General features: G+C 40.7%; 1 protein-coding gene across 1 annotated transcript in view; it reads left to right on the top strand.

Annotated features, from left to right (window-relative positions):
• Positions 1–14,341, top strand: part of PXDNL (peroxidasin like) — a 496,832-nt gene that overhangs the window by 470,991 nt on the left and 11,500 nt on the right. The window lies entirely within an intron of this gene.

Genomic DNA, 14,341 nt, shown 5'->3' with positions numbered 1-14,341 from the left:
ACTTTTCCTTATTTTGTCAGTTGTTCTGGCTCATGCCTTATTTCATTTTTCCTAAAACTTAAGGATGAATCAACAAGAAGGAAAAGACTTGTATTAGAAATAGCAATGTAGATGTTTTTATTCAAAAATATACGTCTGATTTCTTTCAAGATGCCAAGCCGTCTGCTTCTTAGATAGTAATGTCACTGTGAGGTATATGCTTTTCTTCATAGCATCAAAGCCTTGAAAGCAGAAAACACTGTAGGGGGATGGACTGAGCCAGGGGTCTGCCATCAGGAAGTTCTGTTCTCACTATTGGCCTGACGCAGTCAATTTATTTAATCATTCAGAACAGGTATCCTCATCTGACCTTCAGGGCTATTGTGAGGATCCAAAGAGATTCTAGAACAGAAGGACTTTGTGAACTACAAGCCCTTTAAAATATGATTGCTTCTTTTGGATGTGAGCACGTCTAGTCCTAGGTGAAGGGGTGTGATTACCAGGTGCGTATGCTTCCCTGAGAGGCTCCCACTGGGAGGCTAAGCTGCCTGCAGCTGCGGTCCATATCAGTGCCTTCACTTGACCAGAAATACCGACCATGAAATCACTTGTCCAATCTGAATCTTTTTTTCCTTTTTTGTTTTTTGAGATGGAGTCTCGCTCTGTCACCCAGGCTAGAGTGCAATGGCATGATCTTGGCTCACTGCAACCTACTTCTGCCTCCCAGGTTCAAGTGATTCTCCTGTATTAGCCTCCTGAGTAGCTGGAATTACAGGTGCCCACTACTGCGACCGGGTAATTTTTGTATTTTTAGTAGAGATGGGGTTTTGCCATGTTGGCCAGGCTGGTTTTGAACTTCTGATCTCAGGTGATCTACCCACCTTGGCCTCCCAAAATGCTGGGATTACAGGCATGAGCCACCGTGCCTGGCCATCCAATCTGCATCTTTTCTTTGTTTGTTTGTTTGTTCTTTTATTTTTTAGATGGAGTCTCACTCTGTTGCCCAGGCTGGAGTGCAGTGGTGAAATCCCAGCTCACTGCAACTTCTGCCTCCCGGATTCAAGCAATTCTCCTGCCTCAGCCTCCCAAGTAGCTGGGACTACAGGCACCCACTACCATACCCAGCTCATTTTGTATTTTTTTTGTAGAGATGGTGTTTCACCATGTTGGCCAGGCTGGTCTCAAACTCCTGACTTCAGGTGATCCACCTGCCTCAGCCTCCCAAAGTGCTGGGATTACAGGCATGAGCCACTGTGCTTGGCCCAATCTGAGTCCTATAAAAATCTGAAAGCCATGAGGCATTGCTTCTAGGTTACCCTTAAGATAGATAGCATGAAATGGTTGGGGTGATTGAGAACTCTGGACGTCACAGAGTCTGCAAACCCTGTTTCATGCCAGTGAGTTAATGTGTGTCAGAGAAGAGAAGTTATAAGAGCAAAGTAAAGTCCTCAGCACTGGGCTAAAGAAGGTGGGCCCGAACAATTTAAACATTAACTCATATATCACTCAACAAACTATTTTTTCATAAATTTAATTTATGGATTTATAGACACAGGTAGATTCCATGAGCAACATTTCAGTTCAATTTCAATTTCATTACATATTGATGGTGATAATTGTGTATCTGATGTGTGCAGTAGTGATTAAAAACATCCCAGAGATGTATGTTTTTAAACATACCCCAAGACTGCAGTAGTTGTCCCTTCTAGGTGTTTAGTAGCATTCTTAGTACTTATCTCTAAATGTATCAAGGTGGAGTGTGTTTGCCTGTTTAATTGTCTGTCTCTTTCATTCCATTGTTAATTTCTTAATAGTTGAGACTATTTCACAGTGGTATCTTCAGAGCCTGGTATAAAGTCCATGTTTAAAAATAACCAGTTTCTTTGTGTTGGAGCATGAAAAGTTAGCTCTAGATCTCTCCATAATCTAAGGTGTATGACAGGCTGGGCAAGGTTCCATGAGAGAACTAGAAGGTCCTGTGATCTCTTATAGAGGTCAGTGACTTACTCAAGCTATGACCAGGCTATAGAGGTGGAAAGAAGTTGCAGCAGTGCCCAGTGCCTCATGTACACTGAGGGACATGTAGCAAATGCCTGACTGATAGGATTTAAACAATAAATAAACATGACATAACACCAGCAATAAGGAATATTGACCAAAGCCGGAAATCAACCCAGGTCATCTAAAGGGGATTGAGAAAAATAAAGAACCCAGGATAGACAGCAATGATAAACTGCAGATTTCCTGGGTGACTGTCAGGTGCAACTAGAGTGGGGAGCACCCAAAGATAGATGGGGAGGATGAAGACAGACAGACTTTTGTGAGGGCAAACGGTCTTTTGGGATGCGAGAAGCCCTGAGTATTTGTGAAATTAGTACTTACTACTGATCTGTCACTTACTATACTGAGACATAAATTTTTAATGGCCCACATTGAAAGGTAGGTTGTAACAGTGAGCCTGTTAGCTGGAGAAGGACATTTCTGATTGTCCAATGTATGCCACTTTGTGGTTTTTCTATTACTCACCAGTGTGGATGCAGTAAGTCCTGTGAAAAGTTTGCTCTTTACAAAAACCCTTTGTTTTATGAAAAATGAGCATAGAGATAAAGGGCATGTATATTTCTGGAAGTGAAATTAGACAGCAAAGAAATCGATTAAACAGAATCTAGAATGTTTAAGAGAATCTGTATCCCATAATGGGCCTCATCATGGGAGATTACTAATGTTCTTGAGACTCATCCCTTAGATGCGAGGGGATTCCAAACCTCAGCCAAAGATTTCTAACCTTTACCTCCTAACTCTAGGTGACATTACATTTATGGGCTGCAACATAAGGTCAGTCTTGACATTTCACACTGTTGAAGTTTTACCTTTGTTAAGTAACTTTGGAATGTCTAGGAATGATACTTTTTGGTCTTGATTTATTAACCATGATGGCATCAAGCTAACAAAAGTGGTCTGCAAATTTCCATGACATGTTATAGCTCTTGTGTAAGTAGTTGGGTCCAGTAAATTATATTTGCCCTTTTTATTTGATTCTGATTATTGTGAGAATAACACATAATTACATGCAGAACATTTTATTATTTCTATTTAAGATTGTATCTAGTTTACCTGACTGTGGAGGGGGCATGGATGTGTGTGTGTGTGTGTGTGTGTGAGTGTGTGTGTGTGTAGGGTATATAATGAACAATGGGATGAGATATAAGAATTTACACGTTTAATTATTATCAAAATGTTAGTGAGGTCTTCACAGATATTACAAAACTGTGTGCATGCATGTGCTGGAGGTACTACAAATAGAAAAGGTTTTAATAAGAGAAATCAGAGATTCTCACAGCTGTTGGAGCAATGAGAACAAAGGTCATGGAAACAGCTACTGGAGGGAGTTCACCAGGAAGCCATAGCACATCTCAGTCATTTGTGCAGGATCCCCAAACCCAACCCTTCTTTATGCATCTGCTGACAACTGCACTTAGGATACTAACGGCGTCTGCTTCGAAATCTTATTATCAGTGCCTCTCATTGGTAGACTCTAACCCAAAACCACAAAAGGAAAGAGATCCAGGAAGGATTTTCTGTTTCTGAGATTGGTGGAAAAAGGTGTGGATGATGACAAGTTGACAGTAGACTAACTAGAGACCATAGTTAAGGAAGATTATTTAGTTCACTGTGACTTGGTAATCAGTTAGGTATTGGAAAGATGGTACATGAGGTCGGAAAAATACTTTGTGGTCACAAAGACAGAATTCCGTTCTGAATGCCAATTACATAAAACAAATAAACAAACAGATAAAAACAGAGATATGGAGATTACTATGTTGGCCACTATAATTTGTTAACCTAAAATTAATTAGGCCTGGGAAAAAAACGCATACATTGGAACTATTCCAGAAAACCCAGCCTCCTCACTTTATTAAACAAGTAAAGGTAGATGGTTGAAAGGAAGGAATAAAAGACACTCCAGAGGCTTTTTAAAATTAGGAGACAGGTAATGTTATTACTAAATAGCAATTATAGTAGGTGAAACAGTTAAGGTTAAATAGGTTATGACATATGTAAGGAACAGAGTGATGTTCAGTGTGGCTGGAGATTAGCTAATCAAGATTGTCAAAACGACGTACAAGGTGCCTGGTGAGGCAGAATGTGTCTAGATGAGAAGATCTAATAAACTCATATTAGATTTTCTTGTGGACTCTAAGTATATGAGGAAGGAATGTACGTTTTCTCTTCTGGGTGGGTAGGAATTCCGGGAATCTATCCATCTCTTCTAGGTTTTCTAGTTTATGTGTGTATAGGTGTTCATAGTAGCCTTGAATGGTCTTTTGTATTCCAGTGGTGTCAGTTGTAATATTTCCTGTATCATATCTCAGTGAGGTTATTTGGATTTTCTCTCTTCTTTTCTTGGTTAATCTTGCTAATGGTCTATCAATTGTATTTATCTTTTCAAAGAACCAGCTTTTTGTTTCACTTATCTTTTGTACTTTTTTTGGCTTCAATTTTGTTTAGCTCTGCTCTGATCTTGGTAATTTCCTTCCTTCTGCTGGGTTTGGGTTTGGTTTGTTCTTGTTTCTCTAGTTCTTTGAGGTGTGATCTTAGATTGTCTGTGCTCTTTTAGACTTTTTGATGTAGGCATTTAGGGCTACAAACTTTCCTCTTAGCACCACCTTAGCTGTATCCCAGAGAATTTGATATGTTGTGTCATTTTTGTCATTCAGTTTGAAGAAGTTTTTAATTTCCACCTTGATTTTGCTTTTGACTCAATGGTCATTCAAGAGCAGGTTATTTATTTTCTATATATTTGCATGGTTTTGAAGGTTCCTTTTGGAGTTGATTTCCAGTTTTATTCCACTGTGGTCTGAGAGAATGCTTGATATAATTTCAATTTTCTTAAATTTATTGAGGCTCATTTTATGGCCTATCATATGGTCTATCTTGGAGAAAGTTCCATGGGCTGTTGAATAGAACGTGTATTCTATGGTTGCTGAATGGAGTGTTCTGTATATATCTGTTAGGTCCATTTGTTACGAGGTATAGTTTAGATCCATTGTTTCCTTGTTGACTTTCTGTCTTGATGACCTGTCTGGTGCTGTCAGTGGAGTATTGAAGTCCCCCGCTATTAATGTGTTTCTGTCTATCTCATTTCTTAGGTCTACTAGTAATTGTTTTATAAATTTGGGACCTCCAGTGTTAGATGCATATATGTTTAGGATTGTGATACTGTCCTGTTGGACAAGGCCTTTTACCATTATATAATGTCCCTCTTTGACTCTTTTAACTACTGTTGCTTTAAAGTTTGTTTTGTCTGATATAAGAATAGTTAACCCTGCTCACTTTTGGTGTCCATGTTCATAACATGCTTTTTTCCACCCCTTTACTTTAAGTTTATGTGAGTCTTTATGTGTTAGGTGAGTTTCCTGAAGGCAGCAGATAGTTGGCTGGTGAGTTCTTATCCATTCTGCAGTTCTGTATCTTTTAAGTGGAGCATTGAGGACATTTACTTCCAATCTTAGTATTGAAATGTGAGGTGCTGTTGCATTCATTGTGCTCTTTGTTGCCTGTATACATTTTTGTTTTTGCTTTTTAACTTGTATTTTTGTTTTATTGGTCCTATGTGCTTTATGCTTTAAAGAGATTCTGTTTTGATGTGTTTCCAGGATTTGTTTCAAGATTTTGAGCTCCTCTTAGCAGTTCTTATAATGGTGGCTTGGTAATGGCAAATTCTCTCAGCATTTGTTTGTCTGAAAATGACTGTCTCTTTCCTTCATATATGATGCTTAGTTTCACTGGCTACAAAATTCTTGGCTGAAGATTGTTTTGTTTGTGGAGGTTGAAGATAGGGCCCCAATCCCTTCTAGCTTGTAGGGTTTCTGCTGAGAAATTTGCTGTTAATCTGATAGGTTTTTCTTTACAGGTTACCTGGTGCTTCTGTCTCACAGCTCTTAAGATTCTTTCCTTTGTCTTAACTTTGGATAACTTGGTGACAATGTGCCTAGCTGAAGATCTTTTTGCAATGAATTTCTCAGGTGTTCTTTGTACTTCTTGTATTTGCACATCTAGGTCTCCTCGATGATTCCCCCAAATATGTTTTCCAAGCTTTTAGAATTGTCTTCTTCCTCGGGAGCACCGATTATTCTTAGTTTGGTCGTTTCACATAACCCCAGACTTCTCGGAGGCTTTGTTCATATTTTCTTATTCTTTTTTCTTTGTCTTTGTTGGATTGGGTTAGTTCAAAGACCTTGTCTTCGAGCCCTGAATTTTTTTCTTCTACTTGTTCAATTCTATTTCTGAGACTTTGCAGAGCATTTTGCATTTCTAAAAGTGTGTCCAAAGTTTCCTGAATTATTTATTGTTTTTTATTTAAGCACTCTATTTTGTTGAATATTTCTCTCTTCACTTCCATTATCATTTTTTGATACAAGCCCTGGCATTGGACTTCACCTTTCTTTGGTCCCTCTCTGATTAGCTTAGTAACTAACCTCTTGAATTCTTTTTCAGGTAAGTCAGAGATTTCTTCTTGGTTTGGATCCTTTGCTGGTGAACTAGTGTGATTTTTTGGGTCATTGATGAGCCTTGTGTTTTCATATTACCAGGGTTTTCTGTTCCTTCTCATTTGGGTAGGCTTTGTCAGAGGGAAGGTCTAGGGCTGAAGGCTGTTGTTCAGATTCTTTTGTCCCACAGGGTGTTCTCTTGATATAGTACTCGCCCCCTTTTCCTGTGGTTGTGGCTTCCTGTGAGCTGAACTGCAGTGATTGTTGTCTCTCTTCTGGGTCTAGCCATTCAGTGAGTTTATCGAGCTCCTGGCTGGTCCTGGTGGTTTCTGCACGGAGTCCTGTGATGTGAACTGTCTATGGGTCTGTTAGCCATGGATGCCAGCACCTGTGCTGGTGGAGGTGGCAGAGGGTGAAGTGGACTCCATGAGGGTTCTTAGGTTGGGTGGTTTAATGTTCTATTTTTGTGCTGGTTGACCTCCAGCCAGGAGGTGGTGCTCTGCAGAAAGCACCAGCTGTAGTAGTACAGAGAGGGACTGGGCACTAGAACTACCAAGATTATATGTCTTTTGTCTTCTGCTACCAGGGTGGGTAGAGAGGGACCATCAGGTGGGGGCTGGGCTAGGTGTGTGTGAGCTTAGACTCTCCTTGGACCAGTCTTCCTGTGCTGCTGTGGGGCATAGGGATGAGATTCTGAGGTCACTGCAGTTGTGTAGCTAGTACCTAGGAGGATTATAGCTGCCTCTGCTGAGTCATACAGGTTGTCAGGGAAGTGGGGAAAAGCTGGCACTCACAGACCTCACCCAGCTCTCATGCAAACGGAAGGGCCAGTCCCACTCCCACCGTGCCACCTACAACAGCCCTGAGTCAGTTTCCAGGTGGAGGGCAGGCTTGAAAACTTGCCAGAGGCTTTCAGGCTTTCCGCCTCCCAACTATGAAAAGAAAAGGGCTTTAGTTCTTCCCTGCCTCTGATGTCTGCTAGCTGGATTTGCACCCTCCCCAGAATTCTGGCTAGGAGGCTTCTGGCCCCACTCAAATTGTTGCAAAGTTCAGCTAGGGAAGTCCTTCTCTCCAGTGGGGTTTTATCCCCTGCTCCTCTGGCCTCTCTCCTGATGGATCCCTGTGGTGTCAGGCAGGAATGGGCTGCTTGGGGATTCAGGGAGCTCTCAGGGTCTCCCTGCTGCCTCCTCCCCCCTGGTATTTCACTTGGCTTGGCTCTAACTCAACTCAGCTTCAGGTAAAGTCAGGAACATCTCCCACAAACAGACCTTCAGCTTGTCCAGTGGAGGTGTGTGTCTGGGAAAGGAGGGTCTCCCTTTCCCACTTCTGCAGTTGGGACACTTACAGTATTTGGGGTGACTCCTGGGTCCTGCAGGAGCAGTCTGCTTCCTTCAGAGGGTCTGTGGATCCTCTCGGGATTGCTGTTTTATTCTTGTAGTTGATCTGGAGCTAAGTTTCACAATGAGAGCCTCCGCAATGCTGCACTATCAGGAGCTGCAATCTAGTCCTGCCTCCTGTCTGCTATGATCTACCGGAAGTCCTTATCCATTGTATTCTGAAAGCAAATAACTTGTTAGGTTTCTCAGGTTCAAAGATCGAGAGGAATTTTCTCTCAGGATCAATCATACTCTAGTCTTACCCATAATTGGTTTAGATGATATTTTAATGAGATTTGGGACTTGGAATGGATTAAGACTTTAAGGGCTATTGCGATGGGGTGAATTGTTTATTTTGCATGTGAGAAAGACATGAATTTTAGGAGTTCAAAGAGTATAGCATTATGGACTAAATTGTGTCTTTTCCTCAAATTTTCATGTTGAGTTCTAATCCCCAGTACCTCATAATGTGGGTGTAGTTGATAATCATCTGCAAGTCAAGAGAAAGCCCTCAGAAGAAATCAACCACGCTGGCACCTTGATTTTGGACTTTTAGCCTCTAGAACTTTGAGAAAAAAAAAATTCTGTTGTTTAGGCTACCCAGTCTGTGGTATTTTGTTATGACAGCCCTAGCAAACTTGGACACCAATTTTGCAGAAATGAAACAGCCTGTTGAAAATTAATATGGAATTATAAGGGATTCTGAATAGTCACATTTTTAAAAATATTGCCCTGTAGTTCTTAGATTTTGTATTAGTTTTCCATTCTCAGTTTTTTCTTTGCTTTTTAGTGTGCGAAGTTACTATTGACATATCTTCAGGTCAACAGATTCTTTCCCCTGCCACCTTGAATGTGATAGTTAATTTTATGTGTCAAATTCTGGATCGTGGGATGCCCAGCTATCTGGTTAAGCAGTATTTTTCATGTTTCTGTGAGAGTGTTTCTGAAGAGATTAGCATTACAATTGGTGGACTAAGAAAAGCAAGCGCCCCTCCCCAGTGTAGGTGGGCATTCTTCAATTTGTTCAGGGCTTGACTGGAACAAAAAAGTGGAAGAAGGTTGAATTAACTGTGCCTGACTGCTTGAATTGAGACATAAGCCTCTCCTGCCCTTGGCACTCCTGGTTCTCAGGTCTTCAGACTCAGACTGATCTATACCATTTGTTCTCTGGCTCTCCAGTCTTTGAACTATACCACTGACATTCCTGGGTCTCCAGTTTTCAGACAGAAGATTGTGGCACTTCTTAATCTCTGTAAACGTGGATCCAATTCCTTACAGTAAATCTCTTCACATTCACGTCTTACTGGTTTTATTTCCCTGGAGAATCTTGACTAATACATTTAGTCTAATGATGAAGCCATCAAAGGCATTCTTCATTTCTGTTATAGTTTTGATTTCTAGCATTTTCTTTTAATTGTTCTTCAGCATTTTTCTCTCTCTACCTACATTACCTATCTTTTCTTGAATGTTGCCTACTTTTTCTTTTAGGGCCATGAATGGATTAATCATAGTTATTTTTATCCCTGCCAGATAATTTCAACATCTGTATCTCATGTGGGTCTGCTTCCGATGCTTGTTTTGCATCTTAAAACTGTGTTTTTTCCCCTTCTTTGGGGCATGCCTTGTAAATTTTGTTTAAAGCCATACATGATGTCTTGGGTAACAGGAACTGTAGTCATAAGCCTTTTTAGGTTTTTGTATTGAAAAGGCTGAACGTTGTGCTGCGTTTAGTGTTTCCTGTAACTGTAGATGCCATGGCTTTAAATTCCTCCAGTGTCTTTGTTTTTGTTTTTCCTACTGACTTTGGCCTTTCTTATGTATTCTTCCTCAGAGACAGTCTGTGTCTTTCAGCTGCTTCAGCAGTAATCACTGTTATTATGCTGGCATCCTGTTGATGTGCTGGTTAGGTGTGGGGATGGGAAATATTATATCATCTTCTGATGAATCCTCAGCTGTCTAGTGGGCTTATGCTCTGAGGCTGTGATTTTCTCAAGCATTGCTCCAGTAGTGTGGCTTTTTCTCCACCGCCTACTCCTTTCCCTGGCTGGTGTGCAGGTAATTTATTTCATTGGAGGACAGACCCCTGGTTTTTCTGTTGGCTTTTTCCAGATTAGGTGAGTCAGGAAGGCTGGAGTAGGATGCAGCGGATAAGAATCCCTTTTCCCAGTTTGTTTTAGAATTTAGTACTGTACCCTTTCAAGTTCCTTCCCCTTGGTATAGAGGCCTTTTTTATGGAGAAGGCTCTGGGTGTTTTTCACAAAGGATATCTTCCCCTGCCCCTGCCAGGGCCAGGAGGGGATGTTTCCTGGATGTCTTCTATGAGAACCTTGTAAGTTTCCTTCAGTTAAACTTCATGAGTACCTTACCTCACTAAGACAGTAACACCTAGTAGTTTGTCACGCTCACAATTTTTACATTGCCCTGTAGTTCTTAGGTTTTCTGTTAGTTTTTCATTCTCAGTTTTCTCTTTGCATTTTAGTTTGGGAAATTACTACTGACATATCTTCAGGTCAACAGATTCTTTCCCATGCCACTTTGAGTGTGATAGTTAATTTTATGTGTCAATTTCTGGATCGTGGGATGCCCAGCTCTCTGGTTAAATAATATTTCTGGACGTTTCTGTGAGAGTATTTCTGAAGAGATTAACATTAGGATTGGTGATTGGTGAACTGAGAAAAGCAGGTGCCTTTCCCCACTGTCGGGGGGCATCCTTCAATTTGTTCAGGGCCTGACTGGAATAAAAAAGTGAAGGAAGCCTCCAGCAACTTCTTAAAATTACCATTTAAGTGTTTGTATTAGTCAGAGTTCTCCAGAGAACTGTAACTAATAGGAAATGTCTGTCTGTCTGTCTGATATGTGTATTCAAAGACATTGGCTCACACCATTATGGAGGCTGGACAGTCCGAAATCTTGGCCTGACAGACTGAATACCCAGGACAGCTGATGGTGCAGATGAAGCAGAAGGCCATCTGCTGGAGAAGTCAGTCTTGCTCTGGGAGACTGCTATTTGTGTTCGATTCAGGCCTTCAACTTACTGGATGAGGCCCACCCACATTAGAAACCAACCTGGATTGCTCTGGTCTGAACTCAGATCACGTAGGACTTTAATTGTTGAACAAAAGAACCCTTGATAGCTGCTGCACCATTAGGATGTCCTGATCCAACATCGAGGTTGTAAACCCTATTGTCGATATGGACTCTAGAATAGGATTGCGCTGTTATCCCTAGGGTAACTTGTTCCGTTGGTCAAGTTATTGGATCAATTATGGATGTTGACTCGCTTTGGCTTGTGTAGCCTTAGCATAGGTTGTTCGGAGGTTTAGTTATGCTCCGAGGTCACCCTGACCAAAATTTTTAATGCAGGTGTAGTAGTTTAAAGTCTGCAGATTTGTATGATTTTGATTGCGTTAGTAAATTAAAGCTCCATAGGGTCTTCTCGTCTTATTATTTTATGCTCGCCTCTTCACGGGCAGGTCAATTTCACTGGTTGAAAGTAAGAGACAGTTGAACCCTCGTGGTGCCATTCATGCGAGTCCCTATTTAAGGAACAAGTGATTATGCTACCTTTGCACGGTCAGGGTACCACGGCCATTAAACATGTGTCACTGGGCAGGCGGTGCCTCTAATACTGGTAATGCTAGAGGTGATGTTTTTGGTAAATAGGCGGGGTTAAGTTTGCCGAGTTCCTTTTACTTTTTTTAACCTTTCCTTAAAAGCATGCCTGTGTTGGGTTAACAGTATGAATAATATTGACTTTGTTTGTATTTATTGATATTAGGCTGTTAAGTATCAGTGAAGTTTTTCAGTCAGATGTAGGCTTATGCAGTGGAGAAAATACTCATGTTACTTATATTAGCATTATCACTTCTATGAAATAATAGATTAATCCAATGTGATGTGAGGAGTTCAGTAGAATGTTTGAGATTTTTTAAAGATAATTATGTTGAGCTTGAACACTTTCTTAATTGATGGCTGCTTTTGGGCCAACTATGGGAACTGGGTTTTTTTACTCTCTATATAAGGTTTTTTTCCTAGTGTCTAAAGAGCTGTCCCTCTTTAGACTAACAATTAAGCTTATGGGGAATTAAGTGATTCTGTAGGTAAACTTAAGGTTGAACTAAGATTCTATCTTGGATAACCAGCTATCACCAGGCTTGGTAGGCTTATCACCTCTACCCATAAATCTTCCCACTATTTTGCTACATAGACGGGTATGCTCTTTTAGCTGTTTTTGGGGAATTTGGTTTTAGTTTTGGTCTGGTTTCGGGGAATTTGGCTTTAGTTCTCTTTGCAAAACTGTTTCATTATGCAGAAGGTATAGGGGTGAGTGCTTGCTATTTTGTGCTTGGTTAATCTTTTTCATCTTTCCCTTACGGTACTGTGTCTATAGCGCCAGGATAAAATTTCTATCGCCTATACTTTTGTATGGGTAAATGATTTAGTAGAGGTTAATTTGGTATTAGTGTTGATTAGGTTTGGGGCTAGCATTAGCTCAAGGCAATCAAATTATGTTGAGATCTTCTGGGTGTAAGCCGGATGCTTTGTGTTAAGCTATGCCTTGGTTTATCCAAATGCACTTTCCAGCACACTTACCATGTTATGACTTATCTCCTCTATATAAATATGAGGCGGTGTTTAGTTAAGTTGATCCTTAAATATACTTGAGGAGGGTGACGGGCGGTGTGTGCATGCTTTATGGCCTCATTCAATTAAGCACTCTATTCTTAATTTACTGCTAAATCCTCCTTGAGCTCTTAGGTTTCATAAGAGTCATCATGGGGTTTTCTGAGGTAGAAAATGTAGCCCATTTCTTACCATCTCATAAGCTACACCTTGACCTAACGTTTTTGCAGGGACATTTATGCTTACTTTGTGGCCTTTATTAGGGTTTGCTGAGGATGGTCGTATATAGGTTGAGCAAGAGATGGTGAGGTGAATTGGGGTTTATCAATTATAGAACAGGCTCCTCTAGAGGGATGTGAAGCACTGCTAAGTCCTTTGAGTTTTAAGCTGTTGCTTGTAGTATTCTGGCGAGTAGTTTTGTTGTTTTAACTATTGAGGTTTAAGGCTAAGCATAGTGGGGTATCTAATCCGAGTTTGAGCCTTAGCTATTGTGTGTTCAGAAATTTTAAAGCCACTTTCATAGTTTATTTTACATCAGCTAGGGTTTTTTACAATTTAGATGGAGTTTAGCTTTATTAGAATAGATTTAAAACACTCCTTACGCCAGTCTCTATTAGCTTGGGTATGGCCGCGGTGGCTGGCACAAAATTAACCAACCCTGAATGTAGCATAGCTTAGTTAAACTTTTGTTTATTGCTAAAGGTTTGTCACTGCTGTCTCCCGTGGGGATGTGGCTGAGCAAAGTGTTTTGAGCTGCGTTGTGCGTGATTGATACTTACTCCTTTTGACTGTGGTGATTTAGAGGGTGTTTTCACTGGGACGGGGATGCTTGCATGTATAATCTTGCTAAGAGTTAATAGAAAGGTTAGGACCAAACCTGTCTGTTTATGGAGTATATAAACCCGTCTAGGCATTTTCAGTGTCTTGCTTTAGGTAAATTAAGCTACATAAACGGGGTTTTGTTAGATTTTTGGAGGAGTATGTGGTTGTGAAGTGCTATCTTTGGGGTTGTGATAATAAGGGTGTGGGTCTGGTAGTGGATAAGTATATAGGTGGGATAGAATAAAGAAGAGATTAAGGTTGAGAGTAGTGGGATGAGATAAAGGTTGTGTTAGTTGAGGGGTAGCAGTTAAAGTTATGCACAGCTAAAAGATGAAAACATAGGCTCTGGCTAAGTGGATTAAGGCTTTTGTTTTGGGGGTTTGGCAAAAGTATATTTTTAGGGAAAAAGTCAGAGGTGGGGGAGGGGGGTTTAGTAAAAAATTTTTGTGATTTTATAGTGTAAAGAAGGACGTGTCGTATAGTTGACTATTGTTATATCCTACAAGCATGAATTAAATAACACCTTATGGTATTTATGTGGGGCTGGGATATTGAACGTAGGTGCGATCAACAATGGTATGTACTAGGAATCAAAGACAGATCCTGCGACATACGGTGTAGGGGGGCCAGCTTTCTGCGATGGGGTCGCGTGCACACCCGAGATAAAAAATACAAAATGCATGGAGAGCTCCCGTGACTGGTTAATAGGGTGATAGACCCGTGATCCATCAAGATATCTTATTTAAGAGGAACGTGTGGGCGATCTTGATTTCTATGGCCCTGAAGTAAGAACCAGATGCCGAATACAGTTCACTATAGCTACCCCCACGTGTTATGGGCCTGGGGCAAGGAGAGTAGCACTCTTGTGCGGGATATTGATTTCACGGAGGATGGTAAAGAAGGGACTCCTAACTGAGAGGGGTATCTGTGGTGACGAGAATTTATTTGACTAAAATGTGCTATGCCCAATGAACGATTTAATGTGCTATATATGGTAAATGAACAGTCGTGTTAGTTGATATTCTTGAGAAGATGCTTGATCTTTTAATG

The sequence above is a fragment of the Theropithecus gelada genome, chromosome 8, assembly GCF_003255815.1.
Source record: "Theropithecus gelada isolate Dixy chromosome 8, Tgel_1.0, whole genome shotgun sequence".
Lineage (NCBI taxonomy): Eukaryota > Metazoa > Chordata > Mammalia > Primates > Cercopithecidae > Theropithecus > Theropithecus gelada.
This window is presented reverse-complemented; position numbering and strand designations above follow the sequence as displayed.